The following is a 26,400-nucleotide window of genomic DNA, read 5'->3' as shown; positions in this document are numbered from 1 at the left end:
CCGAAGGTTGCAGGAACAGCAACTCATATTCCGCTTGGGAACCCTGCGGCCCAATGGTATCAATGTGGATTTCACAAGTTTCAAAATCTCCCCTCCCCCTACCGCATCCCAAAACCAGTCCAGCTCGTCCCTGCCTCCCTAACCTGTTCTTCCTCCCACCTATCCCCTCCTCCCACCTCAAGCCGCACCTCCATCTCCTACCGACCAACCTCATCCCGCCCCCTTGACCTGTCCGTCCTCCCTGGACTGACCTATCCCCTTCCTAACTCCCTACATACACTCACCTTTACTGGCTCCATCCCCGCCTCTTCGACCTGTTTGTTTCCTCTCCACCTATCCTCTCCTCTATCCCTCTTCTATCCGCCTCCCACTCTCTCCCTATTTATTTCACAACCCCCTTCCCCTCCCCCTTTTCTGATGAAGGGTCTAGGCCCGAAACGTCAGCCTCTCTGCTCCTATGATGCTGCTTGGCCTGCTGTGTTTATCCAACCCTGCACCTTGTTGTCTCGGATTCTCCAGCATCTGCAGTTCCTACTATCTCTGATTCAATGTTGAGTTGTAGATTCTTTTTCGTTCCAGAGTGTCCTAATTTCAAGGCATCATAATCTTGAAGAAATTTAAAACAATTAAATAGGAGCTAACACTTTGTTATTTCCTTTTTGAGATTGTATGCTTTGGCTCACTTTGCAGAACAGCAGTGTAACAAAACACTTTGAAGTTGTTTTTCTGGCTTTGGCAGTGGGTGCATTGGTCTTGATTGTTGACAAATTAAAATCTCCATCTCATTTTTAAAAGATGAGCATGTGCTTTATTAGTAATGGATATATTTTGTCTCATGTGGCCAATAAGATGACCAGATTGTCCAATGTCTGGCAAGCATTGCAAGCCAATGGAAAGCACTGACTTACATCATGCGTTAAAATTATATAATGTGGATGTACAATGTCAATGTACTCATGTATTCATTAGTGATGACTGTTATGATCCCTGTGCAGTTATAGCATCATAGATTTCTTCAGCATGAAATAGACCCTTTGGTCCAACTCGTGCGTGCTGACCAGATATCTAAACTGATCTCGTCTCATTTGTCAGCATTTGACCCCCATCCCTCTAAACCCTTCCTATTCATGTACCCATCCAGATGCTTTTTAAATATTGTAATTGTACCTGCCTCCATTACCTCCTATGGCAGCTCGTACTATATATGCACCACCCTTTGTATAAAGAAGTTGCCCTTCAGATCACTTTTAAATCTTTCCCCTCTTATCTTAAACCTATGCCCTCTAGTTTTGGACTCCCCTACCCTCGGAAAAAACCTTGGCTATTCACCCTGTCCATTTCCCTCAACCTGTATAAGTTTTGTAATTTAAAAAAAATGAATTTCATGTTAATAGCTAAAAAAATGGCTGTCCTAAGCTTTCACATTTAAGAATTCTTACTTTCATAGAATAGAATCCCTTTGGTGCAGAAAGAAGCCATCCAGCCCATCAAGTTTGCACTGACCCTCCGAAAAGCATCCCAACCTGACACAACCCCTCCCCCAGCCCTAGCTCCATAACCCTGTAGTTACTCTGACTAAACCACCTAGCCTGCACATCCCAAGATGCTTCATGAAATTTAGAATGGCCAGTCCACTTAACCTGTACATCTTTGGACTATGGGAGGAAATTGGAGAACTTGGCAGAAACCCATACAGACACAAGAAGAACATGCAAACTCTATGCAGACAGTCACTTAAGGCTGGAATTTAACCCGGGTCCCTGGTCTTGTGAGGCAGCAGTGCCTCCCAGAACATGATAGGTCTCCTCGACCTAACTTACCACCCTACCGCATCCAAAAGGCCATAAGCCGCCATTTTTGCCACCTCCAGCATGATGTCACAACCAGTTCAATATTTCCCACCCATCCTTTGTCAGCATTTTGCTTGACTAAGTTCTTCTTTTCATAGCCTTTGCATACTGTTTCTTTTTCATTCAGAGAGGGCAAGAAAGGGAGAGACCAACCTTTTTTGCTTGTGGGTTTTCCTATGATCTCAGATCTAATGTGCACTCAGATCTGTGACAAAGTGCAACTTGAAACAAATCTAAAAGCTCTTGCTGGGTAGATTTGGTTTCAAACCAAAGGCACCCAGCGTCAATTACTCTCACCAACACATCAAATCCAACTTTCCCAGAAGTTAAATGCACTTATGTAATCAATAAGTAATGACTGTTTCATTTTGCCTTCAAGTTGTAAAAAAGAATAACTAATAATCCCTAATTTCTGTTTTCCAATTTATATCTCTAAATTAAATATCTGAAGATCTTACAAGGTGCCAATGATTTACACATACAACTTGTACTTTCTCCTCTCTTCTCGTTACAACCATACGCTTGTGCTATTTTTCCTTTCAGATACTTAAATAGTTCAACCTGGTCAAGTTGTGGAAGAAGACCAAGAAGATAGAAATGATGAAGCTACACTGTCATTTGATTTCACATGTGCAGCTACCTGCTCACACATTATGTCAGGATAAATTAGAGGGAGAATGGATGTGATGAGACACTTAGCACAAATATACTGCAGTCAGGTCAGAGAGTAAGGATAATGCAGGTGCCAGCCAGAGGTTGAGATTATACATTAGCTATGATGCAGAGTACTGAGATGAGGACTTCATTGGCCTGGGCTATTGATAAGACTTGCGATAGGGTTAGGGTTAGGGTTAGGGTTAAGACCACAGTTTATGCAACAAAATATCTGTGGGGTGGATTGTCAATATCAAGGAGCATGGATTACCACATCAACTTGTAAAAGGTTTTGGACAGAACTTAGATCCTTAACAGCATGAAACTAGTGGCCAACTTGATCAACTTTCATTGTGGCACAAGCATCTTTCACCAATGGTATGAATACTACAATGGAAACACAGACTCGGTATCTAGAGGGCATTTGCCAGCAGCAAGACCAACACTGCAATTTTCTGGGAGGTGGCTTTTGCATTCATTGTCTTATCAAGAACAATGGCTGGTCTTCCAATTCTGCAGGCCCAATCAGAGAGCTGGCAGCTTGGATTGTCAACAGCTCTGCTGTTGGCCAAAATGGTAGGGCTACACTCCCAGAAAGGTAGGTATGTTGGAATTGATTGGCTATCCTTTGGCAGGTCTATTCATTGGTAGGGCTGTGACATTTCCTTTCCACATCTCCATCTTAGGGACAGGATGTCGCTGGCTCTAATGAGCCTCTTGTTTGATTCCAGAAGGCTGTGTCAATTGAATTGGTTGCCTCAGGTAAATGCGGGTGGGGTGCTTCGATGTCACTAAAATACTAGTGACTCTACAAAATTACCCCTAACTGGTGTTTTAGGGTGGGCAACTGATCTGGTTCCCAAATTGTCCCTGGAAAATCCTTCAGAAATGGGAACGCGTTGTGTAGCCATCCCAAGTTACTCCCTCATATTTTTCTACCCCGTCTCTCTCTATCTCTCTCTCTCTCTCTCTGTCTCACTCTCTTACTGTCATTCTCACTGTCACACACACACAAACAGAAACTCCAAGCCCTGTCAAATGTTTGGAAAATTGAGCCCAAGGTTGCTTTTTCTTGCTGGGCTCTTGGATCAATTCAATTCCCAAAATCAGTTAAAATCGAGTCAAATTAATGTAATAAATGGAAAGAACTTCTGGCTGGACCAGTCAAAAACTCTGACATGAACCAACAATCTTGAAACAACCTCCATATCCCAACAAACTCATAAATAACAACACTAGCCTTTGTGGCATAATTTCCTAAAGCCTAAGGAGAACACAGGCGATCCAAAAGTACTTGTAGGATGCTGCAGGACAATTAAGGCACCTGGGGAGGCGATGGCCTAGTGGTATTATTGCTGGGCTGTTGATCCAGATAATGTTCTGAGGACCTGGCTTGAATCCTGCCACAGCAGATGGTGGAATTCGAATTCAATAAAAACAAAAATCTGGAATTAAGAGTCAAATGATGACTATGAATCCATTGTCGATTGTTGGAACCCATCTGGCTCATTAATGTCCTCAAGGGAGGAAACTACCATCCTTACCTGATCTGGCTTATATGTGACTCCAGACCCACAGGAATGTGGTTGAATCTTAACAGCTCTCTGGATAAATTAGGGATGGGCAATAAATGCTGGCCTAGCTAGTGATGCCTTCATAAAGTCCTGTTTTTATGCCTTGGTTTCAACTGCTCCAGACTAGTTTGTGAGGATTTAGACAATATGCTTGGTGACATGGACACGTGGTAATTATGATGACCATTTTTGAGCTTCAAAAATGGCTTGAAATGAGAAAAAACTGTCATAAAACCAGTGTTTTAATGGATTGCAGTATGTTTTGAAAAGCAAATAACCTAACAAGTAGCAAGCATGTTGTAATTGAATGTTGGGTTGCTGATGAATCAGAGCTGAGGGATTCTACTTACAAATTCGGCCGCGTGGCAATGAAGTTGATTGGTCTATGGACGAGTGACTAGTTGTTGATAGAAGCCTTTTGCCTGCCAACAACAGTGTGATTGGTTCCCAGGTAACTGAACAACTTAGGAGTGGGAACAAATAGGGAGAAGTGTTTCGATCTCCGTCAGCATAGAAGTGGTGACCCTGTTTTCTTAAAAATTTTAAACCTACTCATTTTAAACCTGATGAAAACCAGTTCATCTTTCCATGAGCAGTGTTGTAAGTTGTGACTTTTAAATGATAAGTCAGAGATTTTATATAAGTGAACCAGTCACCTCATATCTTTTGAAAACCAGTGCAAGCATCTGAAGAAAGACAACAGTTCTGATCAATTAAGAGCTATAAGTATCATCTCAGCAACCCATAAATAGAAACCACTGAATTGTTTTCCTGTGCCCATAACCTTTGTTTTCCAGTCCGTGTGTGAGAAAAGGGGACCTTAGAATGGGATTTGAGTTTTAATTTGTAGTATTATATGCTGATGGTTTATAACTGCTTACCTGCAGCTAGTGTCTAATTACAGACAGTCTCTGGGTTGCGAATGGGTCCTGTTCTTGAGTACAGTAGTAAATTGATTTGTGTGCAAGTCAGAACACAATACATTGCAATATAAAATAGCCATTCGTAAGTATGAGAAAATGTTTACATTGTCAGATCTTGAAAAATTAGTATTAATACACCCTTATATGTAATCTTGTTCATGAGCACAAGCATTTGCAAATAAGACGTTTTTAATGGGGGACTACCTGTATTTGTAATAAATATTCATTCTTGTTAAGTACAGAAACCTGGATTGTGATTTCTATTAACCTGGACCTGAAAATTAGGTAAATTGGAGAATTTTGTGTACATATTTTAAAATCTTGAACTTTTGTGATGACTTTGGGAATAGCTGGGCTTGACTTCCAACAGCGCTGACCTGTAGCATGACGCAATTATGCCTATTCACTGCAAAATATTGTTGATTGGAACATGGAAACTACTGCATCTGCTGCTGCTAGCTTTTGAATTTATTCTCAACAAGGTAAACTTCACCCAACACAAAAGTGGATAAATTTACCGTCGGTACAATGTTCTAACAATCGACAATGTAAAGTACCAGTTGGAGAAACTTCCTGGAGGCCTTTGCAATGTAGTAATTATTTACAGGTACTTATAGGGTAAAAAGGAAGAAAACCTTTTCCTTGACATTCCACCTAATTCCTCTAAAACTGTTCTTCACAAGAAATCCAGTGCTTTGTCAATAACTCCAATGTACTATGGAACAGTGCATTTCCCTATATAGATATGAAGTAACTAACTACACAATAACTTAAAATAATCTATTTTTCAATTAAAAGTTATTTTTATCAGAAGAACTAAAGAATTTACAAATTTGATTACTATAAATTAAATATAAATTACTATGTTTGCTAACAAGCTGAGATTGTGTTAAATTCTACTATTTTCATTACAGATACAGATCAAAACTTAAATTATACATTTGCAATTTTTCATGTGAAGGAGCGTTCTTACAATGTACAGAAACCATCTGCAGTTCATCAAAGTCATCTTGCATTAAAAGTGCCAACGTTTTCTCTTATGGGAGTTATTGTCGACAAACATTCATCATTTTCATTTCATTGTGTGGCAATGATTTATCAAAAACGGTATACTGATGCTCAAATTCTCCATGTCTACGTTGTTCCAAATGACTTCTCAGTAATACAGGTACTATCAAAAAACACATGACATTTTATAGTTTTGTGGTAATTTTCCTCATTGGATTGTGCAATATAGAACAAAGATTTCTTTTCCTTTTCGCAGGCGGTTCATTTGCAGGAATCTGACTCAAGGATGATTGAGTATCCTTCAAAGACAAAGTCACTTTACTTTGGCAGAAAGTATTCTTTGCTTAGCTCTTCAGAAGTTTTGATAACACCAGAAGTAAGTTGTAATACATAGGTTTGAAATAATTGTATTCCAGAAAATGTTACAAATATTGCTGTGTTGTAAACATGAAAAAAGTTTACTGCTGAACTGAAATGAGTAGAAATGTTAAAACCTTGGGGTGAGAAAGATTATTACGTTTTTTTATGAGAGAGTTCTGCGATCAGCTTTTTGGAAATGAATTATTAATTTTGTGGGAAGTAAGATTCATATTCAGATCCTGCAAACTTGGGTTTTGTGCCTTGGGGAAAATATTTTGTCCTGTGCTTGTTTTGCCAAAATGCATTTTCCCCTTTTAAGCTTTTTGTAATTTGCAATATCTCGTAAGAAAATTAGACCAGTATCTTTTGAAAGTACTTAATTTTACATGTAGAGCTTTATTTTTACATACTTTAGATGACGAAAAGAACATTCCAAGGATTCACCTGCCTCTTATTCTAAGATTTTAGGTTCTTTAGCCTCCAACCAGGTGAAGCACCTTCCTGCAAAAACCCTGTGAATCCTTGTAAAATTCTGTATGTTGGAATGAGATCACCAGTTTTATTTCAAAGTTTCAGAGAATAAGGCCTAGTGTATCTAACCATTCCTAACAGGACATTCCCTTCATCCTAGGAATTACTTTGGTGAACCTTTGTTGCACTCTCACCATGGCAAGTGTATCTTTCCTCAAGGATGGAGACAAAAACTGCGTGCCAGTTGTTGTCTCAACCAAGAGTGGTGTATAATTGCAGTGAGACAATCTTACTCCTTTACTCAAATCTTCTTGCAATAAAGGCCAACATATAATTTGCCTTCTTGCTTGCTTTACCAACCTGTTACAACTCATGACATGAAAATAGCTCTTGCTGCCTTACTAGCTACATCCATTAGGTGCTCGAAATTGCAGAAGTTGCCCAGTACTTTAGCGTAACAAGAGAAGATTTATTTCATCTTTTTTAAACAAGTGAAGATTTGCCTTCTGAAATTTTTCTTTTTGCATTTTTGTAGTTCTTTTGCAAATTATCTGCTGTAATCTGTTTTGTGAACAATAAAATTTAGTAGAAATGAGTATCAATTATATCTGTTGCAGGAAATTAAATTTCATTACACTAATATGGATTCAAAGCAGCCATATTTTGAAGTATTCATTAAAGATGATCGGACCTCTTTTGAATTAAAGCTCACAAAGAGGAAGAAGAGTGAAGCTTTATGGCAAACTAAACTGAAAATTGGTAAATATTTTAAAAGTTACAAAGCTTCTTACAAAGCTTCATAAGAATTAGCTGATCTTCTTTGGTGTTGCAAACAATCAAAGTTTTCTGTGGTTTTGCTTTTCTACAATTCCCATTGTTTTGCTTTTCTTCATTTTCTTTACAAAGACGCACACATTCTCTAGTTGTTGAATCTAAGTGTTTCTAGGTTGGGAAGTAGGAGTTTGGACTTGGTGATTGGAAGCTACTTCAGGAAGTGAGGCTTGTGAGTGAGATTGGAAGGCTTTATTGATTCAAGAAGAAGGTCCATCTTTATCTTTTCAGTGTATTTAAATATAGATATTAAATCTGAGCATGAAAATAATGCTTATATTCTGGTGAAGAAATACTTAAAAAAACATATAAACAAATGCAGTAGACACAAGGAACAAGTTGAATGCATCAGGTATTTTTAATTATGAGATCATGGAACTTTGTGTGGTTCAAGTAGAATCCACCTACACTTTTTTTATCAACTTGCCTAAACTTCCAAACCCAATGCCTCTTGCAAACCTCCTGAAAAGGATTTTTAAAAAATTCTTTGGATAGAAAGACCACAACAAGGTAAGACAGCAAGACAGCAGTTATGACAATCTCCAAGCAAAGAAGAAGATCTATGACAGAGTGGAGGAAAGGGGAGATTAAATAATAAAAGTTTAGTGGTAATGGATAGTGCAAGGTTCAAATGAGATGTAAAATGCTGCATAAAAAACCATCTGAACAAAACACAAAGGGATAATGAAACAAGACAGACCAACAAAACAAAGGGGAAGATGAAAAGGAAGAAACAAGAGCACGTGGAACAAGATGGTGGCAGATGATTATGATCTAAAGTTGTTGAACTGATTAGCCTGGGAGCAAGATAGAGAATTAAAATGACAAGCAAGTGGAACCTCAGGCCTGTCCTTGCAGGCAGAGTGAGGGAGCAAAGTTGTCACATAAACTACTTTTAGTTTGAAAGATACGATGTTGTTCTTTGAGATTAGCCTGGGAGCAAGATAGAGAATTAAAATGACAAGCAAGTGGAACCTCAGGCCTGTCCTTGCAGGCAGAGTGAGGGAGCAAAGTGGTCACATAAACTACTTTTAGTCTCCACAATGTAGAGGAGACCATGTTGTGAGCAGCAATAAACAGTACTGTAAACTGAAAGCAATACGAATAAATAGCTGATGCACTTGGAAGGAGTGACAAGGGTTTTGGACAGTGACAAATGAGGAGGTTAAAGGTTGCAATTCCTATACTTGCACAGAATGCTGAAAGAGGAGGGCAAGGAAGATGAATTTGGTAGTTGAATCATGTTAGAGCTGATAGAATGATGAAGGGTGGCACATTGAATACAGAGTCTGTTAGGTGGAAGTTGTGGATAAGGCAAACCCAAAAAGAAAAAGCAGTAAAACTGGTAAATGAAACTTACTGATCTGATTTGTCTTGCAGTACAACCAGCATTTTTATTTCCAAGTTTTACTGGTTTCTATTGGCTTCCCTCTGAGACCTCTCTTTGTTTTGGGAAGGAGGGGAAGGGATGAAAGCAGAGCTACATGAAATGTATTGGACACATAGGATAGTCCTGTTAACCATGATGACTAGGAATCCTCAACTGAGGATAAAGGAAACCATGTCAGAAAATCTGGAATTGGAGGTAGCATAATTAGAACAGAAATGACAGGGATGGATTGCAGGACCATATCATCTGCATGTCTTACACGAGACTTCCAAAACAATTTTCTCTCTCTGAGCTCTGACATGGCAAGCAAGCAAGGAGTTACCAGGAGGACAGAGAAAACAGGATAATCTCAAAGGCTCCCTCAAAAATATACAATATCTTCATCGGTTGCCCAAATTAGGAAGAAACATCCCAAAAGCCAACCATATCAAACATCCCAGACAGGTCCTGATGGGCACCAAGCACAAATAACAGAAGGAATGTGTGAAAACCCAAGCATCCTATCCACCCACTTTTACAAACACTGCTTGTTGCACCTTTTTCAGGGTGCAAGGGATCTGACATTGGACTGTCACCTCCAGACTGCAACTGGTGTGGAAGCCATCCTCAGTCTCGAGGGACTGCCTAAGAAGAAGATGAAGACAGAGAAACTGGGATACTAGAATAGGAGTCTTTAGAGGAAACAAGGTGCCAGGAAATGTAGTTAAGGTAACTGTTAAGATAAAAGTTCATGGGTGTGCGGTGAACATTAGCAGATTGCCTGTCTCCAGAAATAAAGATAGATAAGTTATCATAGGGAAGGGCAGATTCAGAAATGGACCAAGTGAAGGTGGTGGAAGGATTGAAATTGAAAACAAATTCACTGAAATTTTCCATTTCATGCCAAGCTTGGGAGGTGGCACCAACAAAGTCAACAATGTACCAGAAAAAGAAATGTTGGAAGGGGCCAGATTAGGACAGTAATAATGAATGTTCCACATCTTACAAAATAAAACAGGCAAAAATGGGACCCCTGTGAGTATCCTTAACATCAATGTTGATTTGAAGGAAGTGAGTGAAGGTGAAAGAAAAATCGTTCAGAATGAGCTCAGTCAGGCACAGGCATGTGATTGTGGACAAGTACTGATTACGCCTCCATTTGAGGAAGAACAGAAATCTTTTATGACCATCTTGATGGGGGATAGAAGTAGAAAGATTCATGGTTAGATAACTTCAACAAGAGCGAAAGGCTGGCTTACGGAGATCATAGTTTTTGTTCGGTTCTCTTCATCACCCACTAATGCCAGTAAAAAAAAGTGGTCAGGTATTGGAAGTAACTTCTTTCATTACAGAGCAAATGTTCAGTATTTTCAAATTATAATTTGCTGCATGTGGCAGTGGAAATTGTTAAACACAATGCTTTCATAAATCCAAAGGAAAATGCATTCTGCACCTCACCACCTAGAGAAGTGTCGCTCTAAAATCGTTGAATGACCCTGTTGTATTCCTGGGGACTCCAATCACTCTACACAGCCAAAGAATGAACCAACATTAATAAGTACAATTAAATCTACATAAGTTAAGAAAATTTCCCATGGCAGTAAATTCACCTGTTTTTCAATTGATGTCACGTGTACTAATTTAGTCAATGTTTTTACAGTCAATACAGAAACAACTGAGATAATTTTAAAAAGATCTGGAAATAGCAAACAAGGCAGTATCTAAATGGGAGAATTGTTAATGTTTCTAGCCTTAAACTGAGTTAATTTTTTCCGTCTCCATGGTGGCAAACTTGGGAGCTGGGTTGTTCCAGAAAAAGCTGAAAGTAACATTGCAATGGCTCCCCTATGCAGTTCAATTGCTGAGGAATTTCTTGGGGAGACTTGGGAAATATATCATTTTCCTGCATCGAGCCAGGTAGCCATTTTGCACAGATAAGGCCCCAATAGGGTGATTTGGAGGACTTGTTGATATTGTAACTGCAGGATAGCTGACCCTGCAACATGTGCAGGCAGTCGGCTTAATGGAGGTGGCCTCCCTGCAGCAGCTCTGGCGGCGATTGTACCAGAGGCTCATTCAATGAGGAAGACATGATGCTAACAAATGTTGTGACACTGCTGTTACTTTGGGGTGCCTTCCTCCTCCTGTTCAATGACTCCAACTCTTTTGAACATTCCTATATTTCCAGTTTGTGACTGGGAATTAAAGGCATCCTTGTGGTTCCATGCACACGTCAGCAGTATTCACATGTGATACAGAATTTTCAGTGTTGGATGGTGTTCTGTTGGCCTTCAGTGCTTAGGAGTTTGCTTTCTGTCCTTAATTGGAAAGTAACACAAAGGTGATCAATCAGGAGACTAGTTAAGTAGTTGAAGACTTGGGCTCCCATTTGGTCTCAATATCAAGTTCTTGAAGCCCATTAGAAAATCATGCTTGCAAATTTAGTTTCTCTCTCCACTGATTGATGCCAAAATACTAAGTATTCCTAGTTTTTCTGTTAGATTTTGAATATCTGCAGTACTTTGGTTTTGTGTGAAGTTTTAAGATACTTGTGTTCTCATCCTCCCTAATTTTGAAGGACATTTCTACCTAGTTACTGCAACTACTGTTGATATGATTATATTTGGACAGAAACTCGCAGTACTGTGGACTGATGCTATGAAAATTCAGAACAAAAGTGAAACAATGTACTGAGAAAGATTAAAATGCAATCAGTAGTAAACCTTATAACTAAATTGAATACTTCTTGTTTTTGCAGAAAATGGCAAAGTTTCATCCCTGAGTGATTCAGCAATCCCTGGTATGTATGAAAGTGTTTTGAACATATCAGTTTAAATGGATTTGTTTTAATAACTTAATCAGGAATAAGCAATCCTATACTGTTTGTTTGAAAAGATATTGAGTTTGTCAGTGATATTTTTTATTCATTCGTGGGATGTGGGTGTCACCGGTTGGCCAATATTTATTGTGGGTTCTTGGTTACCCTTGAGAAGGTGATGGTGAGCTGTCTTCTTGAGCTGCTGCAGACCCTGTGCTGTAGGTTAATCCACAATAACCTTAGGAAAGGAATGGCAACACATTTCCAAGTCAGGGCGTTAGGTGGGTTGGAGGGGAACTTGAAGGTGATGATTTTCCCCATGTATCTGCTGTTGTTGTTCTTCTAGATGGAAGTGATTGTAGGTTTGGAAGGCCTGTCTAAGGAAATTTGGCAAATTTCTGCAGTGCATCTTGTAGATAGTACGCACTGCTGCTACTGAGGTCAGTGGTGGAAGGAGTGGATGCTTGTGGATATGGTGCCAGTCAACCAGCTGCTTTGTCCTGGATGGTGTAAAAATATTTTGACTGTTGTTGGAACTGCAGTCTTCTAGGCAAGTGGAGACCTGTGTCTTGTAGATGATGGACAGGCTTTGAGGACTCAGGAGGTGAGGTGTCGCTACAGTATTCCAAGACTTTGACCTGCTCTCATAGCCCCTGTGTTTATATGGTGTGTCTAGTTGAGTTTCTGGTCAATGGTAACCCCAAAGTTGTTGATAGTGGGAAATTCAATGATGGTAACAGCATTGAATGTCAAGAAGTGGTGGTCAGATGATCTCTTGTTGGAGATGGTCATTGCCTGACTTTTGTGTGGTGTGACTGTTACTTGCCACTTGTCATCCCAAGCCTGGATATTGTCCAGATCTTGTTGTATTTGAACATGGACTGCTTCAGAATCTGATGAGTTGTGAATGTTGCTGAATCTCGTACTTTCATTGGTGAACATACACACCTCTGACCTTATGATGGAGGGAAAGTCATTGATGAAGCAGCTGAAGATGGTCGGACCTAAGACATTACCGCAAGAGACGCCTGCAGAGATGTCCTGGAGTTGACTAATCTCCGACAAACACAACCATCTTCCTATGTGCCAAGTATGACTCCAAGCAGTGGAGAGTTTGCCCTTGATTCCCATTAATTCCAGTTTTGCTAGGGGTCCTTAATGCCACTCTCAGCTGCATGAGGCCTGCTGTCCCTCTTAGCTGACCTCTGAAATTAAGCTCTTTTTGTTCATGTTTGAACCAAGACTGTAATGAGGTCAGGAGCTGAGTGGCCTTGGGCATCAGAGAGCAGGAGTTGCTGAGCTGGTGCTTCTTGATTGCACTGTTGATGACACTTTCCGTTAGTTTACTGATGATCAAGAGAAGATTAATAGAGTGGTAATTGGCTGTGTTGGATTTATTTGGGTACAGGACATACTTGGGCAATTTTCTACATTGTCACATAGATGTCAGTGTTGTAGCTGTATTCGAACAGCTTGGCTAAGTGAGGTTCAAGTTCTGGAGAATCATATCCTTTGTGGCATGCAGTGTCTCCAATTATTTCTTGATATTACATGAAATGAATCGAATTGATTGAAGAGTGGCATCTGTGATACCAATGGATTATGCTGAGATGGATCATCCACTTGGCATTCTGGCTGAAGGTTTTTGCAAATGTTCAGCCTTAGAATTTGCACTGATGTGTTGGATTTTTCCATCATTCAATATGGAGATATTTGTGGACCCTCCTCCTCCAGTGAGTTGTTTAAATGTCCACCACCATGCACAACTGATTATGGTAAGACTGTAGTACTTGGATCTGACCAATTGGTTGTGGGGTTGTTTAGCTCTGTCTATCACATGCTGCATATGCTGCTTGGCATGCAAACAGTCCTGTTTGATAGCTTTACCAGGTTGACACCTCATTTTTGGATATACCTGGTATTGCTCCTGGCATGTCTTCCTGCGCTCTCCATTGAACCAGGATTGAATCCCTGGCATCATAATAATGGTTGAGTGGGGGATTTGCTGGGCCATGAGGTTGCAGATTGTGCTGGAGTACAGTTCTGCTGCTGTTAATGATCCACAAAGCCTCATGGATGCCCAGTCTTGAATTGCTAGATTTGTTTATAGTGTGTCCTATTTAGTATGGTAATAGTGCCACACAACACGATGGAGGGTATTTTCAATGTGAAAGTGGGACTTTGTCTCCACAAGGAGTCTACAGTGGCCACCCTTACGGATACCATCATGGACAGATGGATTACAGTTGGAAGATTGGTAAAGATGTGGTCAGGAATGTTTATCTCTATTATTGGTTCCCTCACCTGCTGCAGACCCAGTCTTGCAGCTGTGTCCTTTAGGATCCGACCAGCTTGATCGGTAGTGCTGCTGTCAAACCACTGTTGGTGATTGACATTGAAATCCCGTACCCAGAGTACATTGTGTGCCCTTTCCACCCTCAGTACTTCCTCTAAGTGTTGTTCAACATAGAGAAGTACTGATTCATCAGCTGAGGGAGGACAGTATGTCATAATCAGCATGAGGCTTCCTTGCCCATGTTTAACCTGAAGCCATGAGACTTCATAGGGTCCAGAGTCAATGTTGAGGACTCCCAGGGCAACTTTCTCCCAACTGTATATCACTATGCCATTACCTCTTTTGGGTCTGTCCTACCCGTGGAACAAGACTGATACAGGAATGGTGATGGTGACATTGTTTATAAGGTATGATTCCATGAGTACGACTATGTCAGGTTGTTGCTTGGTTAGTCAGTGAGACAGCTGTCCCAATTTTGACATTAGCCCCCAGATGTTAGTAAAGAGGACTTTGCAGGGTTGACAGGGCTGTTTCTGCTGTTGCCTTTTTCGGTGCCTAGGTCGATACCAGGTGATCTGTCTCGTTTCATTTCTTTGTTGACATTTCATAGTGACTCAGACAACTGAGTGTCTTGCCAGGCCATTTCAGAGGGCAGTTAAGAGTTAACCATCTGCTGTGGCTCTGGAGTCACATGTAGACCAGACCAGGTTAGGATGGCGATTTCCTTCCCTGAAGCACATTAGTGAGGCATTTAATGCCTTTGTTCAACCTTTATTAGTGGTGATGAAACTTTGCTGGCCATAGACATTTGAACCTTTGAATTTCTCTGGAGTGAATTGTGCTCCATTTATGCCTGATTTTGACTACTTGCACACACAACTTTATATTCTGCATATCTGTTTGGCTACCTATGACTTTGGAATCATGGGATCCAGAGTTCATGAAGAGCTGAAGAGATCAATATTCAAGGAATAGCATATAAACATGCAGGCTGTAGATTGGTCTCCAAAAATGTACAGCAACTGCCAGTTTAACTTTTCAGGCTGCAGGTGTGGATTTCAAAGTAACCTGCACACAGCAGAAAGGCTCGTATTAAATCAGGAATCCAATGGTCAAAAAGCATGTTTTGCTGTGTTACTTCAACTGACCTTGAATATTTCTTCTTGTAAGATGGCTGTCCAGCTTTAAAGGTAGCTTGCTTGTGGTGTCCCTACACCTGGACCAGGAGGCCTAGGTTCAAGCCCCACCTGCTCCAGAGGCACGTAATAACATCTCTGAATAGGCTGATTAGGAAAAATAAGTTAAATTAAGAAAAACCTAATGGGTCCCTCCCTCTCTCCTTATCCACCCCCACTTACTTTTTGATGTTAGCATTGCCCTTAACAGGCTTTGCTTGCAAATATTCAGTTGGCCATGTGAATGTTTTCCTGGTGATGGATAAAAATAATAAACTCTCATCACAAAGGTGTCTTCAATTTCTGTCTCGCTATTAAAAAAAATGTGGAATTAGCCACATGTGATTAAAAGAAAAACAAATGGAATTAACCATGGGTGATTTGAGCAAAATAAAGGAAAAATCAAGGCCCTGTTGTGGTGCAGTGGTCGAAAGGAAAGCAAAAACAAACCTGATAGGAGGACTGTTATGGCACAGTAGTAGTGCATCTAACCCTGGATCAGGAGGCACAGGTTCAAGTGCTACTTGCTCCTGAACAGTCTAATAACATGTCTGAACAGATTGCTTCAAAAAATAGGCTAAATAAAAGAAAAACACATATTTAAAATAAAGAAACCTGATTGGAGGCTGTCTCACGCTATCCGCTGCTATTCCCAGAAAAACTTGTCACTCATCAGATAGCTGCCAAAAGATCAACATCCCTGGCATTGATTGGCATCATCTGCTTTGTAATCGGGTGAACCCTGGAGTTCTAAAGCTGTTTGCTCATGAAAAGGCAGTCATTCCGAAGGTGTCAGAAAAGCGAAATCATGTTGCCACGATTCTCTGTAAAGGACCTGCAGACCCTGGTGGATGGGGTGGTGCAAAGGAGGGGTGTCCTCTCCCCAGAGAACTAACAGAACTAGACCATGGCAGCCTGGCCCAATGGCCTGTTGTGCCATTGCAGTTTCAATCATCTTCTCTGCTCCACCTGAGGAAATGCCACATTTTTCAATCTGCTACCCAGCACTCCCTCTTTATCTCAGTTACATTTACCTCTTAGCAAAGCTCATGCTCTTCCATTCTCACTTGTGCATGCAAAATCTCCCCCCTCTCTTTCTGTCTCTTCTCCCCCCCTCCATTAACTCTGTGTAACTGCCGTGCCTTCTCACTTCTCTGGGACACCTCCATACCTTTCACCCACCTGCACCAGTGCTAACAATTGTACCAGTCACTTTCACCACCTTAATTCCTCTCTCACACGACAGAAAGAAACAACTCATAACAGGGTGGAAAGGGCTGTGATTGGTGGAGGAGTGCTCAACATCACAACATCAGACTCTTCACTGACAAGGAGGAGAGAATCTTGTCTCTTGCAGGAGAAACCAGATGTCTTCTGCAGGGATCCTGAGACATCCATGTCTCACCAACAAGTAAGTACCACTGTTCATTCCACTGCAATTCTCACATTAATCCCATTGTCAGTGTCATTCATTGTATGCCACTCCTAGCCATTGACCATGATGCCTTCCCTCCCTTGTGTCTTGTAGGTGCCTGCAGGAAGGCCACGGCGGAAAAACAGGCTGTTTCTCTAGAATGTACCTCTTCAATCCCTTGTAAAAAAAGTTCCGAGGCCTCAGGAAAAGTATTGGCAGGGTTGCCTCCTTCACTCCATGTCAGCTTGGATATACCTTGGTGGAAATATCAGGTTTAGAATGTTTGGAAGCACAATCTCGTGAGGACCTTACTGCAAAGGCTTTACAGTTGGCTGAGGAGGAAACACCCCAAGCTTCTGGCACTCAAGAGGACTGCAGGAGGCCCAGCACTTCCTCAGCCACAGGCAGAGGAAGACCCTGTGACATTGGCCGTCAGAGACTTATTGCAGAAAATAAAAAGCTCATGGTGTAGGGTTTAAAACATTTGTATAGATAGAAGATTGACTGGATAATAGAGAACAGAGAGTTGGAATAAGTGGGTCTTTTTCAGCCTGCCATAGGGATCGATGCTGGAGCCCCAACTCTACAGTTTATACAAATGATTTGGGTGAAGAGATTAAAGGTATGGTAGCTAAATTTGCTGATGACACAAAGATGAGAAAGTGAGTTGTGATGAGGACATAATGAGCTTGCAAAGTTTAATTGAGTGGGAAAAGATCTGGCAAATGGAGTATAATGTGGGAAAGTGTGAAATTGTCCATCTTACACAGAGAAAAGAAAAGAAGCATATTATCTAAATGGTGTGGTGTTACAGAGCTCTGCATTGAATCACAGAAGGTTAGTATGCAGGTTTAATAAGTAATCAGGAGAGCCATTAAAATGTTGTGTTTTATTGTGAGGGATTGCATGCAAGAGTAGGGGAATTATGCTTCAGTTATATAGGGCATTAGTGAGACCACATCTGGAATGTAGTATACTGTATACAGAAGGACGTTAATGCATTGGAAGCAGGTCAGAAAAGATTTACCAGACTAATATCTGGAATGAGTGGATTGCCTTACGAGGAAAGGCTGGACAGACTTGGCCTGTATCCTCTGGAGTTTAGAACAATCAATGGTGACTTACTTAATTGAAACATATACTTGGTTGAGTGGATGTTGAAAGGATGTTTTCTCTTTTGGGAGTATCTCGAACTAGGGGTTATAGTTTGAAAATCAGGGTCACCTATTTAAAACACTTTTTCCCTGAGGGTTGTGAGTCTTTGGAATTTCCTTCCTGCAAAGTCAGCGGATGCAGAACCTTTCAATATTTTTAAGGCAGAGGTAGATTGATTCTTGATTAGCAAAAGAATGAAAGATTTCAACGATATGCAGGAATGTAGAATTGATCAGTCTTGATCCTGTTGAATGATGAAGCAGGCTTGAAAGGCCAAGTGGCCTACTCTTGTTTCTTCTTCGCATGTTTGAATGACTTTATTGAAATGCAAAAGGAAGCACAGGCAAGCAGGTTTGTTGGAGGCAATGGACTTCATAGCTTAGAGGCTGCAGGAGTGTAGCTACACTGTGGGAAACCAGCTGCCTCAAGCATGTGATTATCTGGGTGCCTTCATGGACAGATTGGCAGGTCCCGTTGAGAGCTAGGTTTGGTACCCTCAGGGTCGTCTATAAGTCTTCACACACATCTGCACTCCATAGCCCCAGCCACTGGTCCATATGACTAAAGACATGGCAACGGGGGTAAGGGCCAGGCACTCACTCCAGGTGCTCCTTCTTCACAAGGAGGCAGGGTGGTGCCAATCTGGGGGAAGGAACTACGTACAGTCCCCTCAGAAGTCTCTTCTCAGGACAGTTCAGAGGTGGTTGTGACCTTTACCTCTACCCTGCTTGCCTCCCTCCAGTCTTGGAAGTTGATTCTGAGGTGCATCCACCTGTTTCTGGCAAGCAGATTCCCTCCGCCTCAGCTGTTGTACCTGGGACAGCATTGAGACATAGTGGGAGGGTTAACTTTTTGAAGGAACGCTGGTGGCACAGATGGCATTGCACTGTATAGTATTTCACATTTCTGCTCACATTTCCATAAATGTTAATCATTTTGCAGTATATTTGTTTTATTGTTCTCAGTCGAGCTTCAGCAGTAACTGTGATATCATGATGCCTAACTTATGTCTGCAGGAAGTATCATGAATTGGTGTCTATATTGAGACCCTACTGCAGCATGAGTAAGCAAGATAAACAAAGCGTATCTAGTGTAATGTGTTCTGCTGGCACTATTGCCCCTCTTGATCAAACATCCTTGTTTTTCTCCCTAGTCTCTTTTTGTGTTGAATGTTAAAGTCAGCAATATCTTGGGCAGGGAGGTGTCTAGCACACAGGAAGCCAATGAATTATGATCACAAGAAATGAGGGAACCTGCAGGTCTATGTCCTATGTAGTGCTTGGGTCTTCCTGGCACCCCTTGATCGATGGATCCTTCCATGGATTTCGGTGAGGAATGCTTTGCTAAGACTTCGAGACATGATTGCTTATTTGCTGCCTGTGCAGTGTGTTTGCCATCCAAGCTGTTATTAGTTTCTCAGCAATTTCGGTTTTTGTAGATGTAATGTTTCTCATTTTCACGGAGGAGTTCCCACGTTATTCATGTGAGATTATTCAACCACATTTACAACTACATTAGATACTTTGTTTAGTCATTGACATATAGAAAAGACCATTGCCTGGAGTTTCGCCTGTGCTACTCCCATTTACGACAGTAGTTTTATTTAGAGATTGTTAAAACTATTTGAAATAAATGAATGCTTACTTGCTCATGCAATTTGGTGTTGGGGGCATTTAAATATATAGGACGGTGTGGGTAGAGACCTCCATGCTTTTCAGCCTCTGCCTTGATTAAATGCAGGATGGGAAGGCTCATGGGTGGCCTTCCTAGCTCAAAAGAGCCTCATTCCGCTACTGCTTATAGTCAATCAGTGGCTGGCAGATTAGTAACTTCATGATAACTGCAAAAAGCAAAACCTGTTTTCTTGCAGATTTTCACTGGGGGACTCCTTGTTTTGAAGTACACAATGTGTTATCAAGGATTCTAGCATTAGGAAAAGTGAAATTAGTGCATAGAGGCCGGGTCCTGTCACCAAGTCACCCTTTAATTTCTGGTGCACAGTACACTGGCCATGGCCAGCCAGCTTGGAGTCAGCCAAGGCTTTCCTGATTGGCCCAAGTTAACAACCCCAATCAAGAACCTTGTAGTTAATGAGGCCAACACAGTCCCAATCACTACAAGCCTTACCCAATCCACCGCTTCCCATCCCCCCCACCCCTCCCAACCCCCGTTAGTCCAGGGATGTAGACTTTCACTTGTGGTTTCTTTTGTGATGCTTTTGCCCCATGTCCAGTTCTTCCAGCTTGGAATCAGACACAGGTGGCGTGTACCGGACCTTGATCTGTCTCTTGCGCCCAGAACATCTCGGAAGAGTCTCCTCCTCTTCTTCCAGTGGCAACAGTATCGAGGCAGCATCCAGTTTGGACTCAATACTAGAGGTTTTCTCAATACTAGATAGAGGGGGAGCACCTGCAGTTTTGGATGGGCCTTCAGGCAGTTCTGAGGGGCCAGGTATGTTTTGCTCCTGTCCCGTTTGCGAGGTAATAGTCGTCAGGTAATCCACATGTTTGTTTTGGACTGTATCACCTACCTGAACTTTGTAAGTCATGGGACTTGACCTCGCGTCAACCTTGTCTTGTACCCATACAGGGTCATTTCCGTGATTGCGGCACCAAACTTCATCCCTGAATTAAATTGTCTTTCTCGCTTAGAGAAGGCATTTGGCCGACATTGGCATTCCTGCTGCCATTTCACCCCCACCCGCCCCCCAGGTCAGAAATATCAGGTTTAACCTGGTGCAGAGTCTTCTCCCCATCAGCAACTCCGCTGAAACTCTCCCTGTTGTTGCATGTGGGGTGGTCCTATAATCCAACAGGAACCGGGCCAGTTTGGTCTCAAATGACGCTTCTTTAAGCCTGCTTCAATGTTTGGACCGCTCTTTCCATTAGACCATTGGACGATGGGTAGTATGGAGCTGTCCTTATGTGCTGAATGGTATTGGACTTAGGAAATATTCAAATTTCCTGCTGGTAAATGACATCTTATTGTCGGTGATCAATACTTCTGGGAGTCTGTGTGTCGCAAGCGATGCTTACAGCTTCTCAATCATCATCCCTGAGTTTGCTGAACGAACGTTATGCACATCTAAGCACTTTGAATGGGCGTCCAAATGACCAGGAACATTGACCCCATGAAAGAACTGACATAGTCGACATGCAGCGAGTCCAGGATTTACCTGGCCATTCCCATGAGTGTAGGGGTGCTGCTGGTGGTAATTTTTGCCTTTGTTGGCACTCTGGGCCCTGCCCCACCAATGCAGCTATGTCGGCATCCAACCTTGGCCACCGAACATAGCTTCTTGTTAACATCTTCGTTTTGGAAACTCCTGGATGACCCCTGGAGCTAGTGGTGATCTTTACTTGGGACAATCACCCTTGCTCCCCACAGTAATATGCCTACAGTGATCTGGTCTCCCTGGGTCCAAAAAGGTTTCAATCCTGGTTGCAATGGCTCTTCTGTTTCAGCCATTACCACCAGCTGTTTCAGTTTTGCTAGGACTGGATCTTTTTGTGTCCACAGTCGGATATTGTCCGCAGTGACTGGAAGGGTATCCAGAAAGTTTTAACCAATATGGACTGTTCCAGGGGAGGCACCACTGGTGGAGTATCTGCCAGTGGGAGGCGGCTCAAGGCATCTTTTTTAATCACTTGGCTTCCTGGACGGTATTCTAACTTGTACTTGATTGTGCTAAGAATTATGGGCCAATGCTGAATTCTACCGGAAGCTGTGGGCAGCACTGCCTTGTGTTCCTTCAGTAGCCCTAACAGGGGTTTGTGATCTGTGACGATGACAAATTCCCATCTGTAAAGGTACTGGTGGAACTTCCTCATACCAAAGATGACCTCCAAATCTTCGTTCTCTATCTTGGCATAGTTGTGTTTGGCATCAGCTAAAGTCCGGATAGCATATGCTATTGTGTGTTCGTCTCCGTTGGGTCACTGGTAGGCCAACACTATCCCGATATCGTATGGGGGGAAATCGCATGTCATCACTACTTTTTGCTTGGTTCGTAGTGGGCCAATGTTTTAGGTGACAATAGCTGCTTTTTCACTTCCCTAAAGCCTGCTTCTTGGCTTTGTAACCATTTCCAAGGCTGACCCTTTCTTAATAGCAGGTGTAAGGGTGCAAAGATGGAGGCTAGGTTACGTATGAATTTTCCGTAATAATGCCCTAATCCAAGGAAAGACCTAAGCTCCAGTACAGACGTGGGAGCCGGGGTTCCTTTGATCACCCTCACTTTTCCTTTCAATGGGTATAACCCAGTTTTGTTGACTCTGTACCCCAAGTAGGACACTTGACACACCTGGAACACATATTTTCCCGTCTCAGGCGTACGTGCACCTGGGAGAAAAGTTTAAGCAGCATGTCTAAGGTCTCCAAGTGCTCTCTATTGGTCTTCCCTGTTATTAGTACATCATCCAGATAAATGGCAACTTGGGGTAGCCCTTGCAAAATGTTCTCCATGGTGCGCTGCAAAGGGGCGCAGGCTGAAGATATCCCAACTGGCAGTCTAGTATATTGATATAAACCCTTATGGGTTTTAATTGTAGCATACTTCTGGGACACCTCATCCAGTCACAGTTGCAGGAAGGTGTGGCTCATGTCCGGCTTCGTAAAGGACAGCCCCCTGCCAACTTTGCAAGTAAGTCCTTTGTACGAGGGATTGGGTGTTTCTCTATCTGCGAGAAGCAGTTTACCATTTGCTTAAAATTCCTACAAAGATGAACTGAGCCGTCAAGCTTTACAATCAGTATGATTGATGCTGCCCATTCTACATACTGCACTGGTTTGATGATTTTCGGTCTCCAGCCTCCTGATTTCTACCTCTGCTCTTTCCTGCAAGGCAAAAAGCACCGGGTGGGCCTTGCAAAATCTCAGAACTGCATCCTGGTCAACATGTAAAGTGGCTTTGGCCCCTTCAGTAGTCCCAAGCCCTTCCTGAAGAATTCCTGGGTATGTCACTCGGACTTCAGTGAGGCAGCTATTTTCCAATCAAAAAATGTTGAGCCAGTCAAGGTGAATTCTTTCTCAACCAATACTGCCCCAATAGGCTTGGGACCAAGCCTTTTACTGCAATCAGTGGTAACTGCACCAACTGTTTCTCATAGGAGACCAGAACCAAAGTTGTACCCTTAATTTGCAACTGTTTCCCTGTGTATGTTCTCTGGCTGAGGTCATAGAATCATGGAATCCCTACACTGTGGAAACAGGCCCTTCAGCCCAACAAGTCCACACCGACCCTCAGAGCATCCCATCCAGACCTATCTCCCTATAACCCACCTAATCTACACATCCCTGAACAATAGAGGCAATTTAGCGTGGCCAATCCACCTAGCCTGCCCATCTTTGGAATGTGGGAGGAAACTAGAGCACCGGAGGAAACCCATGCAGACACGAGGAGAACAGTCGCCTGAAGGTGGAATCGAACCCAGATCCCTGGCGCTGTGAGGCAGCTGAGCTAACCACTGTGCCACTGTGCTGCCCTTTTAATTTTTTTTTATTTATCCATTCACGGGATGAGGATGTCGCTGGCCAGGCCAGCATTTATAGCCCATCCCTAATTGCCCAGAGGTCTGCTATGAGTCAACCACATTGCTGTGGGTCTAGAGTCACATGTAGACCAGACAGGGTAAGGATGGCAGTTTCCTTCCCTAAAGGACATTAGTGAACCAGATGGGTTTTTCCCAACAATTGACAATGGATTCATGGTCATCATTAGACTCTTAATTCCAAATATTTATTGAATTCAAGTTCCACCATTTGTCATGGCATGAGTTGAACCTAGGTCCCAAGAACATTACCTGGGTCTCTGGATTAACAGTCCAGTGATATACCAGTAAGCCATTACCTCCCCTAGGTCTAGCGCAATTTCAAAGATTGGAGCCCCGAGTGAATCTTGTTAAAGATAGATTTTGCAACCACAGATACAGCTGCGCCAGTATCAATCTCCATGGTAACTGAGTGACCATTTAATCAAATATTTATTTTAATTGGCTCCGATTTGGGTGTCACAAATCAATTTAATTGTTCAAACCCACGTGTAGGGGAACTTTCCATGGTGTGCGTCCGCCTGGGTACCAGCCTCCGAGCTTTCCTACTCAAGTAAGGCCTTGAAGGACTCCTTTGCTGTTTCAAGTCTGCATTCTGGCAGCAACTAGCATGGATTGCTGGCCAAGATCCTGTGGAACAGATTAGCCACTTGGCCGAGGCTCGGCTTTGTTGTGGGGTTCTGCTATGGGTTGGCCTAGGGTCCCTTTGCTCAAGATATGCCCTGCATGAGGCTCTGCGATTGCCTACACTCATGTGGTGTTCCCCAAGCTCAGTTTGACAGATGATGGTGTCCCCTTCCATTAGGATGCCCTGTAGTTGCCATGCTCCACTTGCAGCATTTTCTAATGACAAGGCCAGCTGCAGTGCCTATTTGAAGTCCACTTGGGCTTCACCTAGTAGGTGCTTTTGCACGGTTACATCATTAATCCCACATTAGGGGAGACGATGGCCTAGTGGTATTATCGCTGGACTGTTAATCCAGAGACCCAGATAACATTCTGGAGACCCAGGTTCGAGTCCGTCATGGCAGATAGTGGAATTTGAATTCAATAAAAATACCTGGAATTAAGAATCTGATGATGACCATGAACCCGTTGTTGATTGTCGGAAAAATCCATCTGATTCAGTAATGTCCTGTAGGGAAGGAAACTGCCATCCTTATCTGGTCTGGCCTGCATGTGACTCCAGACCGACAGCAATATGGTTGACTCTGAACTGCCCTCTGGGTCATTAGGGATGGGCAATAAATGCTGCCTAGTCAGCAACGTCCTCATCCTGTAATGAATAAAGAAAACAAAACATTCTAAGTGGTCTCTCAGCATTTCATTCAGGGTTAACCCAAAATCACATGCCTCTGCCAATCGTCGTAACCTCATCAAAAATCCCGGTATGGATTCCCCCAGTTCTCCAACAGCTGAATAAAACTGATAGCATCTCAGAATTAGAGGAGGTCTGGGGGTCATAATATTATTCAGCCAACTCTGTTGGAAAATTTTAGTGTTTGGTGCCTCTGGAAATTTTAGCCCCTTATAACAGAAAATGCTGCGGGTTCACATGTAGTCAGAAAGATTACTCGTTGTTTTTCATCTGCCCTAATGTCATTTGCCCAGAAAAAATATCACATTCTCTTGACATACAGTGCCCAGTCTTCAACAGCAAGGTCAAATGAGTCAAGCTTCCCAAATAGAGGCATGATGGAGAAATGTTTATCCCAACTCCAACATGACAGTTACAGGTGAATGTTCCTTACGCACATCCTGTTTTCTCCTGTCGCCCCTGAAATACCTGCACAGTGGCCAGACACGTCACCATTTCACCCTTTATTTACTAGTGCACAGTACACTGTCTCTGGCTGGCCAGCTTGGAGTCAATCCTCAATTGAGGAGAGTCTAATCTCCTGCTTATATTGATTGGCCCAGGTTAACAACCCCAATCAAGAATCTTGTAATTTATGAGGTCAGCCTGGTCTCAATCACTACAGTGATGTAGGCTAGGCTGATTCACTCACTCTCATACTTTGATCTCTAAACCATAATCCCCATCTTCACTCATCTAGCCTGTGGTCCTTCAGTTTCTGGTGCCTGCAGTGGACAGAGGCTAGGAGCTCTCACAGACAGTATTTCCACGCTGGGGTCTTTAATCTTGTGTGATGTCCGATTGCATTGATTAGATATGACCCAGTCATCCAGAGTTTCTACTGAAATTGTGGCAGAAGAACGGGAGAACCCTGTTCCTCCATTTCAGTTTTCAACGTGATGTTTAACTGAAAATACAAGTTTTCTAAAAACCTGTACATTATTTTCTGTCTCTGAGTTTGTATTTACTCTGATTCTTCAGTTCAATCAGTTTTGGAAAATTCTGAACTTATTGCAAGAGGGTTCAACATAATATCTTAAAAATGAATACTAACGATATGGATGCTGCATTATTTAATATTTGTGATATATGAACCATTATCTTTTATATTTTTGTTCCACATTTTACATACTTTTGAAAAGTCCAAAATAAGCTTGTAATTTTTTAAATAAATTTGAAAAAGTAGTCCTCTATATTTTTGTTCCACATTTTACATACTTTTGAAAAGTCCAAAATAAGCTTGTAATTTTTTAAATAAATTTGAAAAAATAGTCCTCCAAATATGATTTAATTTTATTTCAGTTAAGGGAAAAGAACCTCAACGTGTCGAGCAAGCATCCTTGTATTCATCATCAGGTATGCTATCAATATTTTGTTTAATTTCATCAGATATTTTTGGTGACTCTTGTTATTTCCTTTAAAGGATGTCACTGAGTGGGTACAAGATATTCTGTTAGAACATAATTTTTTTTTGAGAACTCCTTTTGAGGGCCACTTCTTGAGTTTTTTACAGGCTACATATTGGTTTTCAGGAGCTCCTTTATCATTTACCCTAACTTATTATTAGGTAAATGCAGTCATGAATTTTTTTTTTTT

Source organism: Rhincodon typus, chromosome 24 (assembly GCF_021869965.1).
Source record: "Rhincodon typus isolate 14 chromosome 24, sRhiTyp1.1, whole genome shotgun sequence".
Taxonomy (NCBI): domain Eukaryota; kingdom Metazoa; phylum Chordata; class Chondrichthyes; order Orectolobiformes; family Rhincodontidae; genus Rhincodon; species Rhincodon typus.
Note: the sequence above shows the minus strand (reverse complement) of the source record.